Source organism: Vulpes lagopus, chromosome X (genome assembly GCF_018345385.1).
Source record: "Vulpes lagopus strain Blue_001 chromosome X, ASM1834538v1, whole genome shotgun sequence".
Classification (NCBI taxonomy): Eukaryota; Metazoa; Chordata; class Mammalia; order Carnivora; family Canidae; genus Vulpes; species Vulpes lagopus.
The window spans coordinates 113,910,998-113,925,184 of record NC_054848.1 but is presented as its reverse complement, the minus strand read 5'-3'; the positions used below and the strand labels follow the sequence as shown (position 1 = coordinate 113,925,184).

The window sequence follows — 14,187 nt, the reverse complement described above, 5'->3', positions numbered from 1 at the left end:
ATCAAATCATCACATTGTACACTTTTTGTATAATTTTTGTCAAATATACCTCAATAAAGCTGAAAACTAAGTGTAATTTACTTTAAAGGTAAGGAATGTTTAATTAGTTTGCATAAGGTCACACTGTAGTCCTGGAGCAGAGTAAGAACTAAAATCCAGGTTTCTTGATTCCCACTGTGGCAGTGTTAGTAACACATTGTTGGTGTTTCTTTTTTAAAGTAAATCCCAGAAAAGAGATAGATCTCATAGGTGATGTCTTTTTAAAACTGTTGTGGGAACCTTACATATATGGTCCTTATCAGAGGTGGAAGTGTGACCCTCTGGGGGATCACACAGAAGGTGGGAAGAAGTTTCAGAGATAGAACTCTGAAGAATAGATTATGCCAATTACAACTGAAAGTCATTAATTTTGAATGTAAGATATTTGAGGATAAGTAAATCATTCAAATAAAAATGTTTGAATGCAAGTTTGTATGACCTAGGCCAATTTGACTATTCAGCAGTTCACAGGTAATTTTTAAAAAATATTTATTTATTTATTTGAGAGAGGGGTTGGGGTGGAGGGGGAGAGGGATAGAGAATCTCAAGCAGACTTTGCACTGAGTGCTGAGCCTGACATGGGGCTCAGTCTCATGACCCTGAGATCATGACCTGAGCAGAAACCAAGAGTCAGATGCTCAACCAACTGAGCCACTCAGGTGCCCCAGTTTGCAGGTTCTTTTAGTAAATATTTAGGTAGCCTCTAGTAGTTTGGGAGGATGAGGGTTATACATTTCTCCTTATACCATACTCCCCTCCTTAGCAAGTGATATTTTACAAGGAAATCTTTGACAAAATTCTGACAAGTATACAAACATCTACAAACAAGCAGGCCCAGAGACAGCCATATAACCTGTGTATGTAGCTCAGAGGAAGCCCATTTCTGCCTTTAGGCACTCTGCTTTCTCCTTGCCTAGTGGATATCACTGAGTGGTGGATGCAGTGGTGCTCACATGGCAAGAGTAGCCATCTTTATAGTCAGGCAGGAAATACAGAATCAGTAGCTCGGCTAGAGAAAGCTTAGTTGCCAGGTATCGAGGGGGTCGATTAAAACAACAAGCTAGAATGAAAGTAACAATTAGCCTTTATTCACTTACTGTGATAGTGTAAGCAAGAGGCCAGAGGGACAGTGCCATGTGTTCGTTTTCTAGGGCTGCTGTAATGAAGTACCACATACTAGACAACAGAAATTTATTGTCTCCCAGGTCCAGAGGCCAGAAGTCCAAGAGCAAGCTGTCAGCACGGTTGGTTCCTTCTGAGGGCCGTGAGGATTTGTTTCATGCCTCTTCTTCTTGTGGTTTCACGGGAAACTTTGGTATTATTTGGCTTGTACACCCATCAATCTAATCTCTGCATTCATCTTTACATGGCATTCTTTCTCTGTGTCTGTGTCCAAATTTCCACTATTTACAAAGACATCACCACCCTACTGACCTCATTTTAACTCGATTACCTGTTTAAAGACCCTATCTCCAAATAAGGTCCTATTCTCAGGTCCCGAGGGATAAGAGTTAAATATATGGGGTTTTGGGGAACACAATTCAATCCGTAACATGCCAGCTTCTCCAGTGTTTCAGTTTTCTCCATGAAACAGCACTGAATGAAGATCAGGTGTATTAGCACAGACAGGAGGAATCATCTCACTACTGGGGGAGCACTGAACAAAAAGCTCCTGCCATTCAATCAACTCAGGACTTAGGAGAGGGGCGCCTGGGTGGCTCAGGCATCTGCCTGAGCTCAGGTCATGATCTCAGGGTCCTGGGATTGAGCTCCACATCATCCGGCTCCCTGCTCAGCGCGGTGGGGGGCCCCACCCCAGCCCCTGCCCCCCCCTCATGTGCACACCTGCACGCGTGCTCTATCAAATAAATCTTTTTTTTAAAGGCTTAGAAGAGGCAGAAGGAAAAGTCTGGCAGAGGAAAAGTACTGAGTACTGAGACTGAAGAAAAATGTGGTCTCAGCAAAGGTGTCTGAGAGAGGCTTCGACTAGGGGCCATTGATAAGGAGGCCCTCAAAGGCATTTAGGCTGGGAATGCAGATATGCATAAAAGAATGATCTGCCAGAAGGCCTGAATCCTTGACAGTGACTCCCTCCAGACTGTACAGCAAGTCTGGCATGGGGAAGGCAGCTTTTTCCCATGAGGACTGCTAGGTAAAGGTTTTTTTTGTTGTTGTTTTGTTCGTTTTTTTTTTGTTTTTTTAGGTAAATCTTTTTGAATTGCTGTGGTTGGGCATGAGGATCATATATAGGATTTTGGAGGTCACCGTGACCTCCATCCTCTATCACATGGAGAGTCAAAGGACTATCAATGTCTAGACTTGAGACAATGCTCTGAAGTTATTAGGCAGTGGGGTTCTTAGAACTAGGTATTTGCAAAGCAAGGATAAAAATAACATCCAATCTCAGTTCTCACAAACATGCTCTTTGTAACAGGTTCAGTGTGAACTAATACTTATTCCAAATCACAAGTTGCATAGCTTTGCCTCATTCAAAAAAAAGAGAATTTCAACAATGGTTTTTGTGAGAATGTTTTGACTTGCTGAAAATTCCATGTAATTTGTTCTGTTGATGTCCCATATTTTAAATTTGTTTTGCTGTTTTCTTGTGATTTAAATCATTGTCCTATCATTTATAATTAAACTCAAGTTGAATATCCTTACCAGCATGAGAACACAGGTGATGCTGTGTATTTATATATTATGTTATATAGGGAAACATGATACCTGACTGGCTGCTATTATTTAAGCTACATGATAAAAGCCTAATTTCTTCATTGCTTCTTTAGTTATGGCTAGAAAGCACTCCATGTGCTGTTACCTGGCACCATACAAATGCCCAGTTTGCTAATATCTATTCCCTTAGTATCAGCTGAAAACCCTTGCCTCATAGTTGAAAACTCTTGCCCATAACCTCATTAGGGATTGTATATGGTGATATTACAATATTAGCTGGTTGTCTTCTGTAAAGGGAAACTTTGCTCCCTCAGTTCGGGTTGTTTGGTATGTTAGTTTTGTATTGCTGGGTGACAAATTACCACACTGAGTGGTTTAAAACATGTGTTTATTAGCTCACATTTTTATAGCCCGAAGTGCAAGTGGCCTCAACGGAGTTCTCCGCTTATAAGGCTGAAGTCACAGTGTTGAATGACGTGGACTCTTGTATGGGAGCTCTAGAGAAGAATTGGCTTCCAGGGTCAGGGTCACTCATGTTCACAGAATCTAATTCCTTGCAGTTATAGTCTGAAGTCCCATTTGAAGTCTGAAGTCTTGCTGGCGGCCAGCTGGGAACCAACTCTCTGCTCTAGACCTCCAATCAATTTTGATACCTTTGGGTCATTTTACTATACCTAGCATGCTAATTCAGTTAAGCTACCTATCATTTCAGTTATCTATTAATGTATAAATCAAGAGCTATTTATTATTTCTCATGATTCTATAGGTTGATTGGGCAGTTCTTCTGTTCCACATAGTGTCAACTGGGGTCTCTTGGTCTCTCCTTCAACTGTTTTTAGCTGGTGCCTGGGCTGAGCTTAGAAGGTCTGAGAAGATTTCTTTCATATATCTGGAATCATGGTGTTGATAATTAGCTGGAGTTCCTTCATTTTTCTTCCATGTGGCTTCTCTCTCCATAAGGCATTTCATCTTCCAGGCTTTTCCAATGCCTCTCCTGATAGCAAGATTAAACAGTGTTTTCCTAAAATTTATGTCCATCTGGAACCTGTGAATATGGCCTTTTTTGGAGATAGGATCTTTGCAGATGTAATCAAGTTAAGAGGAGCTCATACTTGATTAGGGTGGCCCCTAAATCAAAATACTGGTGTCCTTATAAAGAGAAAAAGACACAGAGATACCCAGAGGAACATGCCTTGTGAAGACAGAGACAGAAATTGGACTAGTGCAGCTGTAAGACAAGGAATGCCAATGATTGCAGGGAGCTACAAGAAGCTAAAAAGAGACAAAAAAAAGGGTCATGTGGGTGGCTCAGTCAGTTAAGCATCCAACTCTTGATTTTCACTCAGGTCATGTTCTCAGGATCTTGAGATCTAGTCCTCCATAGGGCTCCATGCTCATCATGGAGCCTACTTGAAATTCTCTGTCTCCCTCTCCCTCTGCTCCTCCCCACCCCACTCCCACTGCTGCTCATGCACTCATTCACTCTCTCTCTCTCTCAAATAAATAGATTCTTTAAAAAAAGAAAGAGGCATGAAAGGATTTTTCCCTAGAGCTTTCAGAGGGAGCATGGCCCTGTTGATACCTTGTTTCTGTGAGAGACTAAATTTCAGTTTTAGGCCAACCAGTTGTGGTACTTTGTTACAGAAACCCTAGGAAACTAATCAAAGCAAGTTGCATGACTAAGTTCCAGAGTCAATGTGGGAAAAGGCTAGAAAATGGTAGGAGTACCGAGAGGTGTGGTTGATAGACCAACAGTGTAACAGTCTACCAGATTGCTATCTTTTTCCTTGTGATTCATGTACTTCCTGCAAGGCATCTTATGCAATCTGGGCTTAGGTTTGAGCCTGGAATCTTTTTTATCTAGATCTCATCCCAGTGAAAATGAGGTTCCTTGGTTGTATCTCCTCAAATTGAGACAACTGTGAACTCTGTAAATAACCTTCCCTCCACAGACCCAACACACAGTGTCAAGACCAGATCATGATAATCACAATAGACACTGTCTTCCCAAAAAGGGATAAGATGGGAGGCAGTAAATACTGAGCATTTACTGGCTCATATCAGTTCTGAAATCTAGCTGATCAATTGGTACCAATTCCTCTTGCTCTGGGGGCAGGGATTTTTTTAACAGCTCTCAAATAAAAAACAAATCTGGACTTCAATAAGGGGAGACTATATTTGAAAGGATTATTACAAGAGGGTGAAGAGGAGAAGGTTTTGATCATGAGATCTGCAAATGTCTAAGTGGGCAGGCAGAGAAGGACTTTTCTTCTCTTATAGGAAGGAATAAATAAATCTAGAAAGAACCAGGTATAAGGAAGCAGATGAATGTGAATAGCATGATCAGACCGTAGATTAGAGAATGTTTTACACTTAGGGGAGCCTGTTCTCAGAAGGGGCTGTTAAGGTTGTAATTTGGCTCAGACTGTGGGTGGGCCAGCATTTAGGGTCCTGGGGAAAGGAGAGAATCTTAACCAAAGTTTGGTTAATACGTATTTTGTTCCCCTTGATCATTGGACAGAACAGTTTGATGAATTGCTTATGAGGCAAAGAAGGGAACTTGCAGTATCTGTGTGTGGCTTTGTCTTAGGTAAGTAAGGGAGGCCTTAGTAATTACAGGGCTTGGGTTGATTTCAAAATTGTTACAGTCTGTAACACCCAAGAAATAGTCCCACTATGCCAGGAAATCATTGCTCTCTGGGAATAATAGTTCTATTTTGTTTCTTCCTTTTTTTGCCTGTTGTCTTTGGTATTAGCTCTCTTTAATATCTGAAGATGTCTTAATAACTCCTGTTATTTTCTCTCATATATCCCTGTTTCTGCCAGGGTATTTCTGTAACATTCCATACCTTAGGTTGTGTTTTGAATACTTCAGTTGTATCATTTATTAAGTGGTCAGTTAGCCATAGCCTAATCCTGATACTCCTTTGCTATGTCCACCCGTTAACACTGAGACTGGGTCCATCCATTCAGAGAGTTATGTTGACCTTAGAAATAATTTCAATGACTGATGTTCATTTCAGAGTTAATACCTAGTGTTTACTACACCTTCTGTGAAATCCTTATTATAGAACTTTATGGGACTCTGAGTAAAACTGCCCTAAATCAGATAATAATAATTTGTCAGTTTAGGTTCCCATCAGTTTATAATTTTATATTGTGCTGGAAACAGGATTAATTTAACATACCAGCTTGAAATATACCATATTTAGACAGGCAGAGTCTGTTTAATAAAGTCAGCATACGTGGATAGACAGTGTATGAAAGAGGGAGTCTTAAGGAGAAAAAATGAGTGGGAAATATCAGAAAGGGAGACAGAGCATGAAAGACTTCTAACTCTGGGAAACGAACTAGGGGTGGTGGAAGGGGAGGTGGGCAGGGGGTGGGGGTGACTGGGTGACAGGCACTGAGGTGGGCACTTGACGGGATGAGCCCTGGGTGTTATTCTATATGTTGGCAAATTGAACACCAATAAAAAATAAATTTATAAAAAAAAAGAAAGAGGGAGTTTTGGATTAATTATATAGTACTTCACAGGAGACTTGGATGTGTACTGGGCCTTTTTAAAAAATATTTTAGTTTATTTATTCATGAGAGACACAGAGAGAGAGGGGCAGAGACATAGGCAGAGGGAGAAGCAGGCTCCATGCAGAAAGCCCGATGTGGGACTCGATCCCGGTACTCCAGGATCATGCCCTGAGCCAAAGGCTCAACCGCTGAGCCACCCAGGCATCCCTGTACTCGGGCTTGAACACATCATTGCTCTGTTATTTTTGTTATTAAAATCACAATAAATATCCATAAGATATTAGTGTCAAGATCAACTTGGTCATTGTATCAATTGGAGTTGGGTAAAGAAGAAGTATCATGTCTTGAAAGGATACTTGTTTATAGTAAAGTTGTATAACTGGGTACCTTAACTATGGACACAATATATGTATGTTTATTAATAAGTAGTTTGACTAACTAGGAAGTGACCTTCTTGTCTCCCCCTCCCAGAAAGGGTGTTTTCCATGAGCTAACCTAGTAACTTTTCTTGCCAGGTGAATAAAGAGTTAGGCTTCAGGTTTGATACTTCTTGCTACATTGGGGACTGGTTTCCATATCCACGTTGGGTGCTACAAAATGGTGGTAGCTCACTCTTCTCTTAAAATATCCTTACTACAAATGGCATTATATAAATTGAGAGATATTCTTCTTCTAAAGAGGTCTGCAGCCAAGAATTAAATGTTACTATGTATTAGTCACTACCAGCTTATTTATTGGTGGTGTACTGAAAACAGAAATAATTTGACATACGAGTTTATGAATAAATGGGCAGGCCTCTGTTTTTTATTCCATTCATGGGCATAATCTTTACCATAACTCAAGAGGAACTGATCAGCTTTTCCATTATATGTGCCTGGTTCAAATTATCGTGTTTTGCAGTGATCATGTCTTAAAATGGGGGATAAAATGGACCTGTACAATTGGAATAAGACCAAAACTGTTTAATTTGGGGACTCAAGTGTCCCATATCCTCTTTTTTTTTTTTTAATGTATTAAGGATGGAAAGCCTCAGTTTTCTGGCCCTTGTCTACTCAAGGTTTTGTATGGACTGGTACAGATAATTGTATTTTCTAGGAAGACTTTTTAGTAAAATACCATAAAATCAAGGTAAGGGAGATGGTCCTATTTCCCTTATGTTAATTTGCTAGTATCAGTTATGAAATATCACCACCTGATACATTTAGTGCCCTAGTCCCTGGAATCTTCCAGTGACTCATGTTTATTAGCAATATATGAACACATTATTTATTTTATTCTTCAATAGCTTTATTGAGATATAATTTACACTCCATAAAATTTATCTAAGTATACAGTTCATTGGCTTTCAGTAACTTTACAGACCTGTACAACCGTCACCATAAGCCAGTTTTAGAATATTTATATTACTCTAAAAGATTCCTCGTGCCCATTTGTAGTCACTCTGTGCCCCACATACCCTCTTCTTCCCCACAGCCCTAGGCAACCACTAATTATTTTCTGTCCCTATGGATTTGTCATTTTGTACAAATGGAACAATATAACACGTGGACTTTTGTGATTGGCTTCTTTCTTTACTTAACATAATGTTTTCAAGGTTCTTCCATAATGTAACCTGTATCAGGAGTTATTACTTTTTGTTGCTGAATAATACTTTATTGTATGGACATACTATACTGCATTTTGTTTATTCATTCACCAGGTGATAGACATTAGGATATCTCTACTTTTTGGCTATTATAAATAATCATATGAACATTCTTTTAGAAGTTCTTATGTTGACATATGTTTTGTGAATTTTTTGATATATGTTTTTATTAAGTATTCTCAAATGTTGGAAAGGCCACATGTTTGGCCATCTGTATTATGTACATATCTTGGGAATCACTGGCTTAGAACATTTGAGACTCACCCCCAATTAATAAGACTATTGAATATTACTTGATTTATTTAATCATCATCTGGGCTCCTGTTTTCAAGGACCATAGCTGTAGCCATGAGTATGACAGCTTTTTTGAATTCTGTGAGGCCTTGCAAATCGTTGATCCTGAAGGTGATCTTGTGGGAACCCCTGAGACAGGGATCAAATATTATTTCCCAATACCTAACTTAGTTAGCTCATATAAATGAATCAGGATTTTTGAAAAATGGCATAATTTATAGAATAAGGAAGCATCCTCTAACAATCTGGTTTTTTTTTAAATTTTTTTTTATTTATTTACTTATGATAGTCACACAGAGAGAGAGAGAGAGAGAGGCAGAGACACAGGCTGAGGGAGAAGCAGGCTCCATGCACCGGGAGCCCGATATGGGATTCGATTCCGGGTCTCCAGGATCGCGCCCTGGGCCAAAGGCAGGCGCCAAACCGCTGCGCCACCCAGGGATCCCCTAACAATCTGTTTTTAATGCCTGTGACTGCTGTTTTGGGGACTTAGCAAACAATATTGCTTTGAAAATATACAAAACTAAATATTGATGAACATGAGATCATATAACCATCAGTTTACTTAGGTGAGGCATTCATGCAGTGGACCTCAGCCACCACCACACATTAGAATCACTTAGGAAGCTTTTTATTTTATTTATTTATTTTTTTTATTTTTATTTTTTTTTTAATTTATTTATTTATTTATTTATATTTATGATAGTCACACACAGAGAGAGAGAGGCAGAGACACAGGCAGAGGGAGAAGCAGGCTCCATGCACCAGGAGCCCGATGTGGGATTCGATCCCGGGTCTCCAGGATCGCACCCTGGGCCAAAGGCAGGCGCCAAACCGTTGCGCCACCCAGGGATCCCTTTAGGAAGCTTTTTAAACCAAAGATGTCCAAGCTCCACATCCAAAGATTCTGATTTGATTGTTGCAAGGGTATAGAATGGGGGTTAATTTTTTACAGGGGCTTGTAATGTGCAGTGAAAATTGAGAACTACTTTAAAGAGAGATACATCATACTGTATGTAGTCTGCATCCCTATGAATGGGTTAATTGTAACATCATAGGACCACTCTCAGTAACCCAGCATCCTGAAGAAAAGTCACATCCTGTCATATTGGCTGAGTACAAGATATCTTTAATATTACTAAGAACCTTCATTTTGCATTGTTGCAGATGATGACTGTCATTTGACTTTGTGGAGATTAAGCCAATTTTTTCTATTCTTTAGCTACTTCTGATAGGGATCTCTCTCTCTTGACCTTGCTCTGGGAATCATTACTGTAGCAGCATTAAGTTGTTTCTGAGTATCTCTTTGGAGCTGTAGTGCTCCCCACTTTCATGTAGTCTCTCATTTGATTCCCTAACATGGTGCACTAATATTTTTTGCCCATTTTCTGTTAGTGCTGGGATAGTTGCTTTTATAATTATCTTTTTAAAGAGATCATGTTATCTTTCTCCTATTCCAGATGAAGTCAAATAGAATGGAATTTGAAAACTCTTTTGTTCATCCATGTTTTTTTTTTTTTGTTCATCCATGTTATTTGCATGTTCCCACAGTATTTTTGTCATATTTTCTGATCTGAATAAAAAGATTTACAGGCTCATATTTTTTTTTTTTCAGGCTCATATTTTTTGTGCGGTTTCTCCAAAACTTTAATTTTGGTTCAACTAATCGTCATAAAGGAGCAAATGCAATTCCAAACTCCAAATGCAAGTAAATAGTAGTAAACCCAAACTGTATATTGGTGCCTTTTTAGAAGTCCTGTTGTCAACCGGCCAGTGTTGCCCAGACACCACACCAGTCCTCAGGGTACTCTTCCTTGAGAGTTATTCTTATTTTTTTTTTTTTTGAGAGTTATTCTTAAATCTGAGTGAGTTTACCTGCAGGACAGGTGATCCTAATTCTCTTTGATGTGCTCCACTCACTTAAAAGGGCAATGGCCACAGATGCAAATATCTTGTGAGCCTACCTTTTAAGCATATCTATGAAAGGATCAGATACTGGAAATTCTGTTGTCCCAACTGTGCTCTTTAAATTTTTAAAGGCGATATACCTTTAGCATCTCTACTCTAAGACTGCTCCTTCACCTTTTCAGTAGGCTGACACAGCCGGACACTTAACCAACTGAGTCACCCAGGGGCCCCTGTTCTTGCTATTTTAATTGGATGGTCTGAACTCTCCCTGATTTGATTGGACTCATGGCATAACTGGAAACCCTTTCTATGGTAATAAAAAGGTTTTGATGGGGATCCCTGGGTGGCTCAGCGGTTTGGCGCCTGCCTTTGGCCCAGGGCGCAATCCTGGAGTCCCAGGATCGAGTCCCACATCAGGCTCCCGACATGAAGCCTGCTTCTTCCTCTGCCTGTGTCTCTGCCTCTCTCTCTCCCTCTCTCTCTCTGTCTATCACAAATAAATAAATAAATAAAAAATCTTTAAAAAAAAAAAAAAGGTTTTGAGGTTTTGAGGACCTGTCCCCAAAACAAGAATTAAGAATTAAGTTCTTAGCTTCAAATAAACTCAAGGAAGTGACAAGTATGGTTATAAGTTGCCTTTGCCCCTTGGGATTTCTTTCACCGAAGTCTTGCTGACTTTTGGATGATACCACAGATGGGTTTGTTCAACATTGATCCTAACCTCCTCCTTATCCCATAGGGACTAGAAAGTCAAAAAGTATACTTCCTAGACCCTCTTGTTTTTGATGAGATATAGGTTTTTCAGATTAGATCTTAATCAGGAATTTTGTTAAATGGGAGAGAGGGTGCAGCCAATTATGTTTCTATTTTGCTTATGCAGATCCAGCAGATGTGGCATGGGTCATAATGACCTTCATTATCCTCCAGTGCACAGTAAAGGCACAACTGAAGACCACGATTGCTTCAGCAGCTTGCTTATTCCTGGATATGGCAAAGGTGGTGTGTGCTTGGATCTTGCAGCTTATACGTTGGCCTCCTATGTCAGCTTCTTGATTCACCACCTTCCTGACTGACCAGAGATAGCAGTTTCCTTGACAGGTTAGTTTTGTGGTGGTATACTGGGAATTCATTAAAGACTCAGTCTAGAGGCTGCTTTTTTGGCCCTCCCACAGTTCCATAAACACTTAATTTTCTGTAGTAAATACCATTTTGTTTTTTCATAGCTAGATAGATTTCTGTTATCTGCCACTTAATTCTGACTGATACACAGCTGGTCCTTTCTTGACTCTGCAGGGACCACTTCCAGACTTCCTGATGCCTGGTGATTGATATGTCTGAAGTAATGCTTGTCTCCTGGGTTGTCACTAATAGTATACTTGACAGCTATCTTAAATAAGTGTACACAGTTGTTTCCTCCTTCCTTTACCTTCTCTCCCTGACAAAATACTTGAATTTTTGGAGGGATGGGGAGGAGCAGTGAGAGAGGAAGAGAGAATCATAAGCAGGCTCCATGGCCAACATGGAGCCCAGTGCGGGGCTTGATCTCACCACCCTGAAATCATGAACCGAAATCAAGAGTCAGATGTTAACCAACTGAGCCACCTAGGTGCCTCAAAGTACTTGTTTTTTAAAGCTGATACAATTCTACTGAGGAAGACAAAAGTATATTGCACTCCTTGAAAATTGGTGGCAGGTTAACTTACATTCTTTTTCACTTGGTATATTGATAAACAATAGGTGAGTCAATTACATCTAAATATTTTTCAAGGACTTTAATTTATTAGTGATTTGGACAGGATGGTCAGTATACCCACTGCCTTAATGTTTGATATAAGGCTTTAACACTTATCCTATAGAATTTAATGGAGATATGGTTTTGCAGATCACCTCCGTCTTTTTCAAATGTTTTATATTTGGGGAGGTTTTGGCTTGTTTCTCCTCTAAATCATTTTTGTGGATTATTAACTACTGTTTTCTTTTTTTTCCATTGGTGACATTTTATTTCTAGATTTGTATGGTAAGTATACAGATGTTCAGTTTGTCATTATCCCTTGAGTTTCATTTTAATTGTAATAAAATATACATAATATAAAACTTAACATTTGAGGCACCTGGGTGGCTCAGTCGCTTAAGTGGTGACTCTTGATTTCCACTCCAGTCATGATCTAAGGGTCCTAGGGCCCCTTGAGTTGGGGCTCGGGGTGGAGGAGAACCATGTTCAGCAGGGAGTCTGCTTGCGGATTCTCTTCCTCTCTCTCTGCCTCCCACCCTTGCACACTCACATGCACTCTCTCTCTCTCAAGTAAATATTTTTTAAAAATCTTACCATCTTAACCATTTATAAGTGCAACAGTTCAACAGTGTTAAGTATATTCATATTGTTGTGCAACAGATCTCCAGAAATATTCTATCTTATATAACTGAAACTCTGTACTTGTTAAACAACCCCCCATTTTCCCCTACCCCCCAAGCCCTGGCAACTACATTCCCCATATTGCTTCTATGAATTTGACTCTATGTAGCTCATAAGGGGAATCATGGTATTTGTCCTTTTGTGAGTGGCTAATTTCACTTAGTGTATCCTCAAGGTTCATACATGTAGCATATGTCAAAATTTCCTTCCTTTCTAAGGTTTAATAATATTCCATTGGGTGTATAGACCACATTTTGTTTATCCATTCATTCTTTGATAGTCAATTGGATTACTTCTACCATTTGGCTGTTGTGAATAATGCTTCTGTGAGCATGGATGTGCAAATATCTCTCTGGGCTCTGCTTTAAATTATTTGGAGGAAATACCCAGAAGTGGGATTTCTGGATCATATAATAATTCTGTTTAATTTTGTTAAGAAAATGCCATACTGTTTTCCACAGCAGCTGCATTAAATATATACTTTGAAATTGGCAGTTTTACACATTGCCATTTAGTTTTATGACCATAATCATAAAATACTGAATTTGTTTAGGGTAGTGAAAGGTATTTTATTCTGATAATCTATCTATTCCAAATATTCCTTTGAAGTTCTGGCTACTACCAGTTCAATTTCTTTGGTTGCCTGTTTCCAGTTTTAATCTGAGCTTTCATTATCAGTGTGTCTATATTACCCACACTTTTAAACAACACTGTCTTTCTCATAGCAGTCCTCACTTTAGAGCTATTAGTTCATACTAATTCCTCCCACTGACCTTTTGAATCTTACAGAATGATCAGGGCCTACTTCACCCTTATACTAGTTTTGTGGATGCCTTATTAACTCTGTAGTTATAGAGGGCTGCTGCTCTTTCAGCCTGAGATATTTAGGGTCAAGCTCAGCTTGGTTTATTTGGCCTTGAGGGACCTTATCTCCAAGACTCAGTGCCCTTTAGGACTGTTTTGTCATGAATTGCCCCTGGAACCTAAGGTTGTTTTCTTGGTACTTCTCTAACTACCTGATCTGGCTACCTATAAATTTTATCCTTCAGGACCCATTGTTTTCACAAAAATTATCCCGTTCTTTTCTAGCTAACTTACTAATTCCTACAGTTGAGTGACTAAAGTAAACCTACTCTCACATGAACATTCACCTACTAATTGTAGAGCATCTACTGTCCTTTCTAAGCTCTCTAATATGTCAGAGAACTGTTGGGACACCTGGGTGGCTCAGTTGGTTAAGCATTTGCCTCTGGCTCAGGTCCTCATCTCAGGTCATGATATCAGGGTCCTGGGATCGCTTTCCACATTGGGTTCCCTGCACTGGCAAGTCTGCTTCTCCCTCTCTCTGCCTCTCCTCCCCTGATCATGCATGCATGCATGCGTGTGCGCACTCTCTCTCTCTCTCACAAATAAATAAATAAATAAATAATCAATCAATCAATCAAATCAATCTTTTAGAGAGAGAGAGAGCGAGCAGTCCTCTGGGTGAGAGGTGCTTTGAGTTCCATTTCCTTCATTATAAACAGTTGTTAGCATATACTGAATCTCTAGTTCCAGTGGGGCTGGGTGCATCTTGATAAACACATCTGTTCATGGCCAGCTTCATCTTTGGCTTCAATAATAACTTCTTTCATTTGCCACTAAATGTCTTGTTTTACTTGGGATCCCTCTGCTTTACCAGGCTATA

The 14,187-nt window shown here is 39.6% G+C and overlaps 1 long non-coding RNA gene across 1 annotated transcript in view; it reads left to right on the top strand.

The window, feature by feature from the left end:
* LOC121483476 overlaps nt 1-11,174 on the top strand; it is a 111,950-nt gene extending 100,776 nt beyond the window's left edge. The window contains exon 3 of the long non-coding RNA XR_005985737.1: nt 10,968-11,174. This is a non-coding gene — a long non-coding RNA (uncharacterized LOC121483476). The remainder of the gene's footprint in view (nt 1-10,967) is intronic.
* The last annotated feature ends 3,013 nt before the right edge of the window (nt 11,175-14,187 follow it).